The sequence below is a fragment of the Callithrix jacchus genome, chromosome 11 (assembly GCF_049354715.1).
Source record: "Callithrix jacchus isolate 240 chromosome 11, calJac240_pri, whole genome shotgun sequence".
Taxonomy (NCBI): domain Eukaryota; kingdom Metazoa; phylum Chordata; class Mammalia; order Primates; family Cebidae; genus Callithrix; species Callithrix jacchus.
The window spans coordinates 118,116,622-118,130,696 of NC_133512.1; positions in this window are offsets into that span (position 1 = coordinate 118,116,622).

A 14,075-nucleotide genomic window follows, 5' to 3' on the forward strand; every position below is an offset into this window, starting at 1 on the left:
TTTAAAACACATAGACTAAAACACAAAGATTATGAAGAAAGCCAACTATTTCAAAATATGGTTATCAAAGTATATTTAAAACTTTGATATGGTAATTTATATACTTCTATGCTAATACATTAAATGAGTTCTAGTGGCGGCTCTAGTAACTACCATAATTTTCAAGTAGTGATGAGCATAATAATACATCACAATACCTGCAATATACTGTAATATGAATAGTCAAATGTACTGGTAATACACTATGGTCTTTTGGCTATATTCATGACTGAAAGACATGATAAATTTCCATTAGAGGTTAGTGAAAGTAATCCCACCCAACAAGGTTGCAGATCTCTTTATTCTATCCATGGACTCCAGATTTTAAATCCCTGGTCTTTTTTTTTTTTTTTGAGATGGAGTCTCGCTCTGTTGCCCAGGCTAGAGTGCAGTGCATGATTTCGGCTCACTGCAACCTCCGCCTCCCAGGTTCAAGCACCTTTCGGCCTCAGCCTCCTGAGTAGCTGGGACTACAGGTGTGCGCCACCACACCCAGCTCATTTTTGTATTTTTAGTAGAGACAGGGTTTCACCATGTTGGCCAGGATGGTCTCTATCCCTTACCTTGTGATCCGCCCGCCTTGACCTCCCAAAGTGCTGGGATTACAGGCGTGCGCCACCGTGCCCGGCCGGAATCCATGTTCTAAATCAGTGTTCTGTTATGCATCCGTGTTCATTAAGATGGAGGCCATCATATCTTCTTTCCAGGGAGCAAGATGGAGGAAGTGATGAAGAAGGGAAAGGGGTGAACATGCCAGGTGTCTTTTAAAGAAGGTTTCTAGAAGCTTCTACACAACACTTTCACTTATGTCCCTGGGCTAGAACTTAGTCTCTGTCACCACAGTAGCTGCAAAGTAGGCTGGAAAATGTAGTTTTTATTCCTAGCACTGCGCCAGCTAAGAACTCTGTTACTGTGTTAGAAGGAGGGATTGGCTGGGAGCAGTGGCTCATGCCTGTAATCCCAGCGCTCTGGGAGGCCAAGGTGGGATGATCACTTGAGCCCAGGAGTTCAAGCCCAGCCTGGGCAACAAAGTGAGACCCTGTCTCTACAAAAAATTTAAAAATTAGCTGGGCATGACAGCATTTGCCTGTTGTCTCATCTACTCAGGAGGCTGAGCTGGAAGGTTGAAGCTACAGTGAGCTGAGATGGTGCCACTACACTGTAGCCTGGGCAACAGACCAAGATTCTGTCTCAAAAAAAGAAGATGAAGACGACAAAGAAGAAGAATCTCAAAAAAAAAAAAAAAAAAAAAGAATACGAAGAAGAAGATGACAAGGAAGAAGAAGACAAAGAAGGAGAAGGAGAAGAAGAATTATTAGGCCAGGCGTGGTGGCTCCCGCCTGTAATCCCAGCACTTTGGGAGGCTGAGGAGGGTGGATCACGAGGTCAAGAGTTTGAGACCAGCCTGGCCAACATGGTGAAACCCTATCTCTACTATAAATAGCCGGTGTGGTAGCGGGCACCTGTAATCCCAGCTACTCGGGAGGCTGAGGCAGAGAATTGCTTGAACTTGGAAGGCAGTGGTTGTAGTGAGCTGAGATTGCACCACTGCACTCCAGCCTGGGTGACAGAGCAAGACTCTGTCTTGGGAGGAGGAGGAGGTGGAGGAGGAGGAGGAGGAGGAGGAGAAGGAAGAGGAGGAGGAGAAAGAGGAGGAGGAGGAGAAGGAGGAGGAGAGGAGGAAGAGGAAGAGGAGGAGAAGGAGAAAGAAGAAGAAGAATTACATCAGAGGGCAATTAGCAATCATAGAATTTGGTTTTTTTGATGGAGTCTCACTTCGTCATGCAGCCTGGAGTACAGTGTCACAATGTTAGCTCACTGCAACCTCCACCTCCTATGCTCAAACAATTCTTATGTCTCAGCCTCCTGAGTAACTGGGGCTACAGGTGTGTGCCACCACACCTGGCTAATTTTTGTATTTTTGGTAGAGACATGGCTCCACAATATTGGCCAGGCTGGTCTCGATCTCCTGACCTCGAGTGATAGGTCTGCCTTTGCCTTCCAAAGTACTGGGATTACAGGCATGAGCCACCATGCCCAGCCTAATCATAGAAAGTTAATAATAAGATCAATACGTAATTAGCATGTGACAAAAAAGCCTGGCTCTTAGAATTTGATTGTTTAAACTGAAAGATTTTTTAAAAATCTGTTTGTTAAAAGAGACATTGTTTGGCATGGATTCTTGGAAGAGGACACTTCTGGGAGGTGGACATAGGCATTGCATCATCCCGGAGGCAGGAAATCATAGCCTTTAAATGACAATACAACTTATAATGGCAATACGGAGGCAGGAAGTTGTAACCAGTGGGCTGTGAGTACTCAGCAGTAAGCAATCTGCTGGTGAGACCACCTCTATTGTAGGATGGCAAGCCTAGGCCATCTTAGTGCTGCCTGTTACCACTGAACACTGGGGCTTCGTCTAATTGCCGTGTGTTTTCCATGGCCACTTGGCAATCAACCTTCTCATTTTCATGGTAACCCACTGACCAGAGGGAGTGTGCTGCAGAGAGACTCGTGGAGGAGGAGCAGCTGACCCTGTAACAGTCCCAATTCTCATGGTCGATGAGTGAATTGGCAGCCCGGTGTCTCCCTCAGCCTTCTATGTCCTTTTTCCAGTGTGAGCCTCTGTTCTGAGAGTCTGGTCCTCGATGGGTATTGCCAGGGGTGAGCCTGTGGCCCTTCAGGGTGGAAGGTCTGATCCTGTGATTGCCCTGAAGGAGTCTTTCCCAGCCCCAAACCACTTCCCTGAGACGATATCCATCAGCTTTCCTCTGGTTCAAAGGATATGTTAAAAAGAGTGTCAGAGTTGGCTAGGCGTGGTGGCTCACACCTGTAATCCCAGCACTTTGGGAGGCTGAGGCAGATGGATCACCTGAGGTCAGGAGCTCAAGACCAGCCTAACCAACATGGTGAAACTCTGTCTCTACTAAAAATACAAAAAAAAAAAAAAAATTAGCTGGGTGTGGTGGCACATGCCTGTAGTTCCAGCTACTCAGGAAGCTGAGGCAGGAGAATCACTTGAACCTGGGAGGCAGAGGATGCAGTGAGCCGAGATTGTGCCACTGCACTCTAGCCTGGTGACAGAGTGAGACTGCGTCTCAAAAAAAAAAAAAAAAAAAAGACTGCTAGAGTTAGCTACTTTTTATTTAATTATAGTTCTTTGAGAACTGGGAAGAGATAGTGGGAATGTCCTGGAATATATATGAGGTTTGGTATCAAGAGACTGGTCTAAATTCTGTCATTGCCAGTAACTACCTCTCTAAACCTCAGTTTCCTCATTCATTTGTAAAGTGGGGCAAGGTCATAGCTGTCTTGCTTGCCTTAAAGCTTTTAACACAAATAGTAAAACTCCTTTCTAAGGTAGATTATTATTCTGTGAACACCTGTGGTAGTCAGAGTTTAATACAAACAAATACAATGGGTATCCGTTAGAGTTACACCTTGTCTATAACTTTCAAGCAAAATGTCTTCCTCAGTAGAATACTCAGCACCTGTACCATGTCAGATAGTTTACAGTACCCAAAGGCACTAAAACATCATTTTCATCCTCTGTGAACTTACGGTTTTTCCGCTAATGTGCTCTTTTGTTTTCCAAAATGAAAATAGCTTTTAAAAATTATAAACATCATATATGCTGGCAGGAAAAATAGAAATGTATAAGAAGAAAGTAAAAATCCCCTGTAAGCCCAGAACTTTGGGAGGCTGAGGTGGAAATTGCTTGAGCCCAGGACTTCCAGACCAGCCTGGGCAACATATTTGTCATATAAATCAACATAGTGAGACCGTGCTTCTGCAAAAAATACAAAAATTGGTCTGGCCACAGGTGGTGCTTGCCTGTAGTCCCAGCTACTTGGGATGCTGAGGTGAGTGTATCAGCTGAGCCTGGGAAGGTGGAGGCTGCAGTGATCTGTGATCACGCCTCTGCACTCCAACCTGGATGACAGAGTTAGAGCCTGTCTCAACCAAAGCTCCTTAAATTTCATTGCTCAGAGGTAATCACTGCACATTTTGCTTATTTTTTTGAGACAGAGTTTCGCTTTTATCATCCAGGCTAAGGTGCAATGGGACGTCTCAGCTTGCTGCAATCTCTGCCTCCCAGGTTCAAGCAATTCTCCAGCCTCAGCCTCCCAAGTATCTGAGACTTGTGCTACCATACAAGGCTAATTTTTGTATTTCTAGTATAGACGAGGTTTCACCACGTTGGCCAGTTTGGTCTCAAACTCCTGGCCTAAGGTGATCCACCTGCCTCAGCCTCCCAAAGTAATGGGATTATAGGTGTGAGCCACTGCGCCCAGCCTGTCACTGCATATTTGGTGCTCTCTCTAGCTGGCCTCATTTATAGATATGTACAAATGTAATTAGAGGGGGGAAATTGTACTCACCAGAATGTAAGAGGGGAAGGCCTATTACTCTGTGTGCAGCGTTTCAATATAGTTTTTCTTTTTGGCAGGAGGGAAAGGTAACATACGTGCATAATAAATGATTCAAACAGTAAATAGCATATAATCCTGTAAAAGGGTGTCTTTCTTCTTTCCTTGATTTATAGCAGCCTTCCCCAGAGAAAACTTGTTACCACTATCTTGTGTATCTTTTTTGAGATTTCTTTGCTTAGCTATGTATTCCTTTGGATAAAGTTTTAAAATTTGTGTCTTACAAATTAACACACAGAAAAGGCTAGGTGGCTCACACTTGTAATTCCAGTGCTTTGAGAGGTCAAGGATTTGAGAGGACTGCTTAAGGCCAGGAATTTGAGACCAGCCTGGGCAACATAGCAAGATTCTATTTCTATTTTAAAAATTAACAAGACTGGGGATGATGGCTTACACCTGTCATCCTAGTGCTTGAGAAGCTGAGGCAGGAAGATCACTTGAGGTCAGGAGTTTGAGACCAGCCTGGCCAACATGGTGAAACTCTGTCTCTACTAAAAATACAAAAATTAGCTGGGCATGCTGATGCATGTCTGTAGTCCCAGCTACTTAGGCAGTGAGGGGGCGGTGGTGGTGGTGTGGTTTGAGGTGAGAGGTTTGCTTGAGCCCAGGAGGTCAAGGCTGCCAGTGAGCTGTGATCATGTGCCTCTGCACTCCAGCTTAGGTGGCAAAGCAAGACCCTGTGTCCAAAAAGTAAAATTTAAAAACATGGCCGGGCATAGTGACTCACGTCTGTAATCTCAGCACTGTGGGAGGCTGAGGCAGGTGAATCACCTGTGGTCAGGAGTTCGAGGCCAACCTCACCAATATGGCGAAACCCCGTCTCTACTAAAATATAAAAATCAGCCGGGTGTGGTGGCGGGCACCTGTAATCCCAGCTACTTGGGAGGCTGAGACAGGAGAATAGCTTGAACCTGGGAGGTGGAGGTTACAGTAAGCCGAGATCATGCCATTGCACTCCAACCTGGGTGACAGAGCAAGACTCTGTCTCAAAAATAAATAAAATAAAATAAAAATTCAAAATATATAAAAATTTGGGCTGGGTGCAGTGGCTCATGCCTGTAATCCTAGCACTTTGGGAGGCCGAAGTGGGTAGATCACCTGAGGTCAGGAGTTCAAGACCAGCCTGGCCATGATGGTGAAACCCCATCTTTAAAAAAATTATATCTATCTATCTATCTATCTCTCTCTATATATATACACACACACACATATATATACATATATATACACACACACACACATATATATTAAAAATTAACAGAGAAATTTACATACAGCAATATTGACCCTTTTTAAAAAGTACTATAAGTTTTAAAACATGTACAGATGCTTTTAACCACCTCCACAATCAAGATACGGAACAGCTTCATCATCCCTCTAACTCTCTTATGCTATCTTCTTTTGTTTTTTCTGTCACCCAGGCTGGAGTAGCACAATCATGGTTCGCAGCAGCCTTGACCTCCCTGGGCTCAGGTGATCCTCCTGCTTCACCCTTCCAAGTAGCTAGGACTACAGGTGCACACCACCCCACATAGCTAATTTTTTAAGGTTTTTGTAGAGACAGGTTCTCATGTTGCTCAGGCTTGTCTTGAACTCCTGGACTCAAGCAATCCTCCCATCTTGGCCTCCCAAAGTGTTAGGAGCCACCATGCCTGGCTTCATGCTTTCTACCCCTCGATTCCATATTCCTAGAAATCATTAATATGTACTTCAACACTATAGTTTTGTCTTTTTGAGAATGTCATATAATAAAATCATACAACATGTAACTCTTTTTATTTTTTTATTGAGACAGGATCTTGCTCTGTTGCCCAAGCTGGAGTGCATTGGCACAAGCATGGCTCACTGCCGCTTTGCCTTCCTGGCCTCAAGTGATCCTCTTACCTCAGCCTCCAGAGTGGTTGGGGCTACAGGCATTTGCCACCATGTCTGGTTAATTTTTGCATATTTTGTAGAGATGGGGGGGGGTCCCACTATGTTGCCCAGGCTGGTCTCAAACTCCTGGCCTCAAGCAATCCTCCTGCCTTGGCCTCCTAAAGTGCTGGGATTACTGGTGTGAGCCACTGCACCTAGTCAATATGTAAACCTTGAGACTGGCGTTCCATTGTTAACAGGTATCCCATTAAATGAATGTACTAACCAAAAAGTTTCTTTATAGTATCAGCCACTGAAGAACATCTGGATAATTTCTAGTCTGGGGCAATTATGAATAGAGCTGCTATAAACATTCACATGCAGGATTTTGTGTGCACATGGGTTTTCATTTCAGAAAATACCTAAGAGTGGGGTTGCTGGGTCATGTGATAGGCATATATTTAACTGTTGAAGTTGCCCAACTATTTTCCAAGTGGCTGTACTATTTGGTATTCCTACCAGAAATGAATGGGAGTTGCAGTTGTTTCACATGCTTATCAGTACTAGGTATTGCTAATATCTTTTTTTCTTTTGAGACGGAGTCTTGCCCTGTTGCTCTGGCTGGAGTGCAGTAGTGCAATCTTGGCTCACTGCAACCTCCACTTCCCAGGTTCAAGCAATTCTTCTGCCTTGGCCTCATGTAAAAATTACTTTTTACTGTGGTTAAAAAATATATATAATATAAAATTTACTATCTTCACAACTTCTTTTTTTTTGAGATGAAGTTTTGCTCTTGTTGCCCAGGCTGAAGTACAATGGCATGGTCTTGGCTCACCGCAACCTCGGCCTCCTGGGTTCAAGTGATTCTCTTGCTTCAGCCTCCCATGTAGCTGGTACTACAGGTGTGTGCCACCATGCATGGCGATTTTTTTTTTTTTGCACTTTCAGTAGAGATGGAATTTCTCTATGGTGGTCAGGCTGGTCTTGAACTCCCAACCTCAGGTGATCCACCTGCCTTGATCTCCCAAAGGGCTGGGATTATAGGCATGAGCCACTGCGCCCAGCCTATCTTCACAATTTCTAAGTGTACACTTAAGTGTTAAGTATATTCACATTGTCACCAAACAAAAAGTGGGTCCATTTGCCAGCATGCAACAGAAAGCCAAACACCAAAACACATGGTTTTTGCAGTGAGAAAGGTTTGTGAGTTGACAGACAAAGAGACAGAAAGAAATGGTCAAATCCGTCTCCTGGAGCTGGAGTGCTGGGTTGGGTTTTATCAGCATAGGGCAATGAAGTGTGATCTGACTAGATCCCGCCATATGGTCACCCCGGAGCTCAATCTGATTGGATCATGTGTCTTGCCATGGTATCTGCTTTTTTATTTTTATTTTTTATTTTAGAGATAGGATCTCACCAGGCTGCCCAGGCTGGTCTTGAACTCCTGGGCTCAAGCAGTCTTTCTGCCTCAGTCTCCCAAAGTTCTGGGGTTACTGGTGTGCACCACCAGAGCCCAGCCTGGTGTCTGCTTCTTCTTCTTCTTTTTTTTTTTTTTAATTTGAGATAGATCTCACTCTTATTGCCCAGGCTGGAGTGAAGTGGCATGATCTTGGCTCACTGAAATCTCTGCCTCCTGGGTTCAAGCGATTCTCCTGCATCGGCCTGCTGAGTAGCTGGGATTACAGGTGCCTGCCACCATGCCTGGCTAATTTTGGTGTCTGCTTTTTAATTCAGCCGGTTCCTTGGTCTAACACTTAGGTCCTGTTCATGGTTGCACACCTTGTTCATCCGGTATTGCCCCCTCCAACGTGCAGGGCCATGACCACCGGAAAATGACTCACAACTTTGCTACATAAAAGTTGAACCAGATTGGTCTAACGTGGTTACAACATTGCTGTGCAGCCAGTCCCCAGAACTTCCTCTGCTTGCAAAACTGAAGCTCCGTACCCATCAAGCAGCTCTCCATTCTCCCCTCCCCATGCCCCTGGCAACTGCCTTCTACTTTGCTTTGTGAATTTGACTACACTAGATACGTCGTATGAGTGGAAGCATATAATATTTATCTTTTTGCAACTGGTTTATTTCCCTAGTATAATGTCCTCTTGGTTCATCCATGTCGTTGCATATGTCAACATTTCCTTCCTTTTTTTTTGAGACAGAGTTTGCTCTTGTTGCCCAGGCTGTAGTGCACTGGTGCGATCTTGGCTCACTGCAACCTCCACCTCCTGGGTTCAAGCAATTCTCCTGCCTCAGCCTTCCAAGTAGCTGGGATTACAGGCATGTGCCACCATGCCCAGCTAATTTTGTATTTTTAGTAGAGTCGGGGTTTCTCCATGTTGGTCAGGCTGGTCTTGAACTCCCGACCTCAGGTGATCCACCTGTCTCGGCTTCCCAAAGTGCTGGGATTATAACCGTGAGCCACCGCGCCTGTCCTTCTTTCCTTTTAAATGGACTGTGGTGATGGTTGGTTATGGTTGCCTATTTCTGTGAATATACTAAAAACCATTGAATTGTAACACTTTAAGTGGGTGAATTGTATGGCATATGAATTATATCATAATTGAGTTGTTTGGGGGAAAACAGGGGAATTTGTTAGAAAGATACAGACTCACGTAATTCAGAGACAGGGACTGGGCCTGCTGTATGCTGACGGGCTGGGGACTCTTGCCCAGAGCAGGGGTCCTCACCGTGAGTCAAACCCCTAATCTGTAGCATCGGCACCACCTGGGAACTCCTTAGAAGGGCCTCGTGACTCAGAAACTCTAGTGCCGGGACTCAGCAAACTGTGGGGTTTTTCTTCTTCTTCTTCTTTTTTCCTTTAAGACGAAGTCTCGCTCTGTCGCCCAGGCTGGAGTGCAGCGACCCAATCTCAGCTCACTGCAACCTCCTCTGTCTCCTGTGTTCAAGTGATTCCCCTGCCTCAGCCTCCCATATAGCTGCGAGTACAGGTGCCTGTTACCGCACCCAGCTAATTTTTGTATTTTTCAGTAGAGACCAGGTTGGCCAGGCTGGTCTTGAACTTCTGACCTCAGGGGATCCACCCACCTCGGCCTCACAAAACACTGGGATTACAGGTGTGAGCCACCGACCCAGTTTAGTAATCTGTGTTTTGACAAACTCTAGGTGCTGGTGATGGAGGCTTATGTTTGAGCATCCCTGGCCTAGACCACCTCTGGAAAACGGGGAAAGTTTCCATCTCACCTCTGGTCTGCCTGCGTGTTTCCTCTCTTGATGCAGACAAGCTGTCTTCACTGATCTCCACATTCCTGCAAAAGTCTTCATGGTAGAAACGGCCACCAACAATGCCTAAGTTGAAATCTCTTATGCGGCTGGGCACAGTGGCTCACACCTGTAATCCCAGCACTTTGGGAGGTTGAGGTGGGCAGTTCACGAAGCCAGGAGTTTGAAACTGGCCTGACCAACATGGTGAAACCCCATCTCTACTAAAAATACAAAAATTATCTGGGCATGGTGGCAGACGCCTGTAATCCCAGCTACTCAGGAGGATGAGGCAGAATCACTTGAACCCGGGAGGCAGAGGCTGCAGTGAGCTGAGATCATGCCACTGCACTCCAGCCTGGGTAACAGAGCGAGACTCTATCTCAAAAAAAAAAGGAAATCTCCTTTGGAGCACAAGCCAATCTGAGGTGGGCATCCAGTTCCAGTTGCAGATTCCCAGGGAGGAACTCAGGTGATCCGGCTTGCATCAGCAACCTCCTCCAGGCTTTTCCTGGTACATCCCTGAATGAAGGAAGGCTGGGCTGGTAAGGCATACTTCCCAGAAAAGGCATGAGGGAAACAGAAAAAAAAATCATTTTTTTTTCTGGCAATAGAAGAAAATCTAGGGTAACCAATCATCTGTGTTTGCCTAGGATTTTTCTGGGTTTGGCACTGAAAATCCTGTGTCCTGGGAAACCCCCCAATCCTAAGCAAATGACAATTGGTCACACAAGAACTGAAAAGCTGGCCAGATGTGGTGGCTTAAGCCTGTAATCCCAGCAATTTGGGAGGCCAAGGTGGGTGGATCACTTGAGGTCAGGAGTTTGAGATCAGACTGGCCAAGATGAAAAAAAAACCCATCTCTACTAAAAATACAAAAATTAACCAAGCATCTATCGTGGCGGGCACCTGTAGTCCCAGCTGCTCCAGAGGCTAAGGCAGGAGAATCACTTGAACCCACAAGGCGGAGGTTGCAGTGAGCCGAGATTGCGCCACTGCACTCCAGCCTGGGTGAGGAGCAAGGAGAGAGAAAGAGAAAGAGAGAAAAAAAACCTGAAGAGCCGGCTGGACATGGTGACTCACACCTGTACTTCCAGTGCTTTGGGAGTCCAAGGCAGGAGGATCACTTGAGCTCAATTCAAGACCAGCCTGGGTAACATAGGAAGATCTCATCTCTATAGAAAATTTAAAAAAATAGCTAGGCATAGGGGCATGCACCTGTGGCCCCAGCTACTCGGGAGGCTGAGGTGGAGGATTGCTTGAACCCCGAAGATTGAAGCTTCAGTGAGCTGTGATCTTACCATTGTTCAGCTTGGGCAACAGAGCAAAATCCTATCTCAAATAAGCAACCAAAAACCTGAAGAGCCATGGGGAGTACGTGTGCTTTGACTCTTGGGAGCGCACAAAAGGAAGAAGAGTTGATGAGATTCTCCACTAAGGGCATGTGGAGATGTTTAATGTATTTTGAACGCCACCATGACTGGGGTGTGTTAGTGACAGACTGCAGTGCTTCCTTGCACAAGGAAGAACTGCCCCGAATGCCAGTGGCTCTCCCACTGAGAAACTCTTCTGTAACAAAATGAAGGCATAGCTGTCAACACAGTTGCACGTTAGAATCATCTGGGAGCTTTAAAATACCTAGATTGGCACTCCAAACTTAGCCCCAGAGTCTCAGATTTGATTGCTCTAGGAAGACATCCAGGCATTGGTATTTTTAAAAGTCTTCCAGGTGATTCTCATGTGCAGTGGGTTGATAACCATGATTAAGAATCAGAGCGATGGCCAGGCATGGTGCCTCATGCCGGTAATCCCAGCACTTTGGGAGGCTGAGGAGGGTGGATCACGAGGTCAGGAGTTCAAGACCAGCCTGGCCAAGAGGATGAAACTCCATCTCTACTAAAGATACAAAAATCAGCCAGGCGTGGTGGTAGGCGCCTGTAATTCCAGCTACTTGGGAAACTGAGTCAGAGAATTGCTTGAACCCAGAAGGCGGAGGTTGCAGTGAGCTGAGGTCACACCACTGCACTCCAGCCTGGGCAACAGAGCAAGACTTCAACTCAAAAAAAAAAAAAAAAAAAGAGAGAGAGAATCAGAGTAACAGAGAGTTGCTGAAAGTTGGAGTCCTGGAAGGTAAAGGATTTGGGTAGTGGAGGAAGAGAGAAATTGGAATGTTGGAGGCTGTAGAGAGATCTAGAAGGCTGAAGGACAATGATGAGAGCTTTGAGTTTGTTCAGGGAAAGAGGCCCTGGGGTCTAAATGCAGCGATGTGGAACCAGAGCAGGTATATACTCAGTACACACCAAGCAGAGTGACAGGGAAGTGGGGAGTTATGAGTGGATGTAAATATCTAAATTCTTCAGGAAGTAAGAGCTGGCTGGCAGGCAGTTTGGCCTCAGGAAGCAGGGAGCCACAGGCAGTGTGATAATGTGACGTGGTCTAGGGTGCTTGCTGGTGGGTAGCTGAGCCTTTGTCTTGTTTCCTGACTTGGTAACTCATTAAATACACAGTTCCTCCAGTGTTTCAAAGGGCTATTGGTTTTTGGTAAAAATCTGTAAATTATTTCTTTTTTGTTTTTTGAGACAGAGTTTTGCTCTTGTCACTTATGCTGGAGGGCAGTGACAGGATCTCGGCTCACTGCAACCTTCTCCTCCAGGGTTCAAGTGATTCTCTAGCGTCAGCCTCCTGAATACCTGGGATTACAGGCTCCCACCACTATGCCTGGGTAATTTTTGTATTTTTGGTAGAGATGGGATTTCACCATGTCGGCCAGGCTGGCCTCAAACTCATGGCCTCAAGGGATCCGCCTGCCTTGGCTTCCCAAAGTGCTGGGATTACAGGTGTGAGCCACGGCGCCCAGACTCTGTGAATTATTTCTAAATAAGACCAGAAGTGACTGACTCCACATATTTGTAAAACGGCGTTTAATCATTTCTAGTTGTTTGCAGTGAACCAATTCCAAGGCACTTTCACATGATCTGTTCTCCTGTGTGTCGGATGGGTAGGCATTATGAGCACCCCACCACCAGGCCCTGCTTTTTTTTGGAGGGGGCATCTAACTCGGTCACCCAGGCTGAAGTGCAGTGGCATGATCACAGCTCAGCTCACTGAAGCCTTGACCTCCCAGGCTCCAGGATCCTCCCACCTCAGTCTCCAGAGTAGCTGGGATGATAGGCTCGTGCCATATCACCCGGCTAATTTTTTTATTTTTTGTGGAGATGAGGTTTCACTATGTTGCCCAGGCTGGTCTTCAAGTCTTGGGCTCAAGCCATCCTCCCACCTTGACCTTCCCAAGTGCAGGGATTACAAGTGTGAGTCACTGTGTCCGGTTCCTCTTTTTGTAGGGGAAGCCAGCTTAGGAAGGCAGTTATTTGGCTGGAAAGAAGTGGTGTTGAGTCTGGTTTTTAGAACAGCTCTCTTTCTAGTGCCGTATGAGAGAGTCACGTTTTGTCTCCCGGTCAGCGGTGCTTTTTGTATTTGTGCGGGAAGATCATTCCTCCATCAGCCTGGCTGTCTAGCAGTTCGGACAGATCACACCAGCACCAATGCCTTGCTCACCACCCTGAAGTATTAATAATGCTGGGCTGAGTATCAGTAAACTGAATACAATATGGATTATACAAATTAAGCTTTTGGGGTGAAAGCTACTTTTCCCCCTCCTCTGCATCTGGATTCCAAAAAGAAAACGGATGAGGAAAGACTTTGAGTGTGATAAGAGAGATGAGGTCAGAGGTAGTTTGGTGCTCCCTTTACTGAATTAGGAATTTTTTTTTTCTATTCTCTTTCCCTGGTGTTCTCTGTATCCTATTTCCTTTTCTGAAATGAATTTCACTCTGTTTATGTTCAGAAAACCGCATAGCTACTTAGTACTTTCCCACCCCAGCATTTCACAACTGTCCCTCAGAAAATCTTTGAGCAAGGCTCCTCTTGGCTGTAGGCAGTTAACTGGTGCTCTCAAGATTCATGGAAGTTCAAGTTCTCTCGCCATTCAGCATCCTCCACCTCCAGCCCCTACCACCAGCTTACATTTGCTTTGCAAGTGAAATCCAGTGAAAAGCTGGCTATCACTCGGGGTGGTTCTGAGCTGCAGAGCCAGACAAAGGCAGAGGCTGTCCTCAGTGTGCAAACTCCGAATTGGGTTTAACTGAGAAAAAAAGAAATGTGTTTGGTGCGGGGTTTGTGGTTGTCTCAGGTTGCACAGCTGCAGGAATTTGATCTAGAGTATGTGCCTTGGTGGCTGGTAAGTCAGGAGAAGCTGGGTCTGGAGAGGTTGGTGCCATGCAGCCTTTTCTCTGCAAACAGCCACCACGATTCAGTCAACATTGGCCCCTGACAATGATAACTTCAAGTTTATATATTTTATATATTTTTATTTTATTTATTTTTCTTTTTTTTCAGGCTTTCCTTACACCTAAAACTTCAAGTTTATAGTGTCATTGTTTTGTTTTGGAGGGCAGGGGAACTCCAGCTGTGTTGTTTTTGATAAAATACACTTGTTAAGAATGTAATCACTGGGTGTGGTGGCCCGTGCCTGTA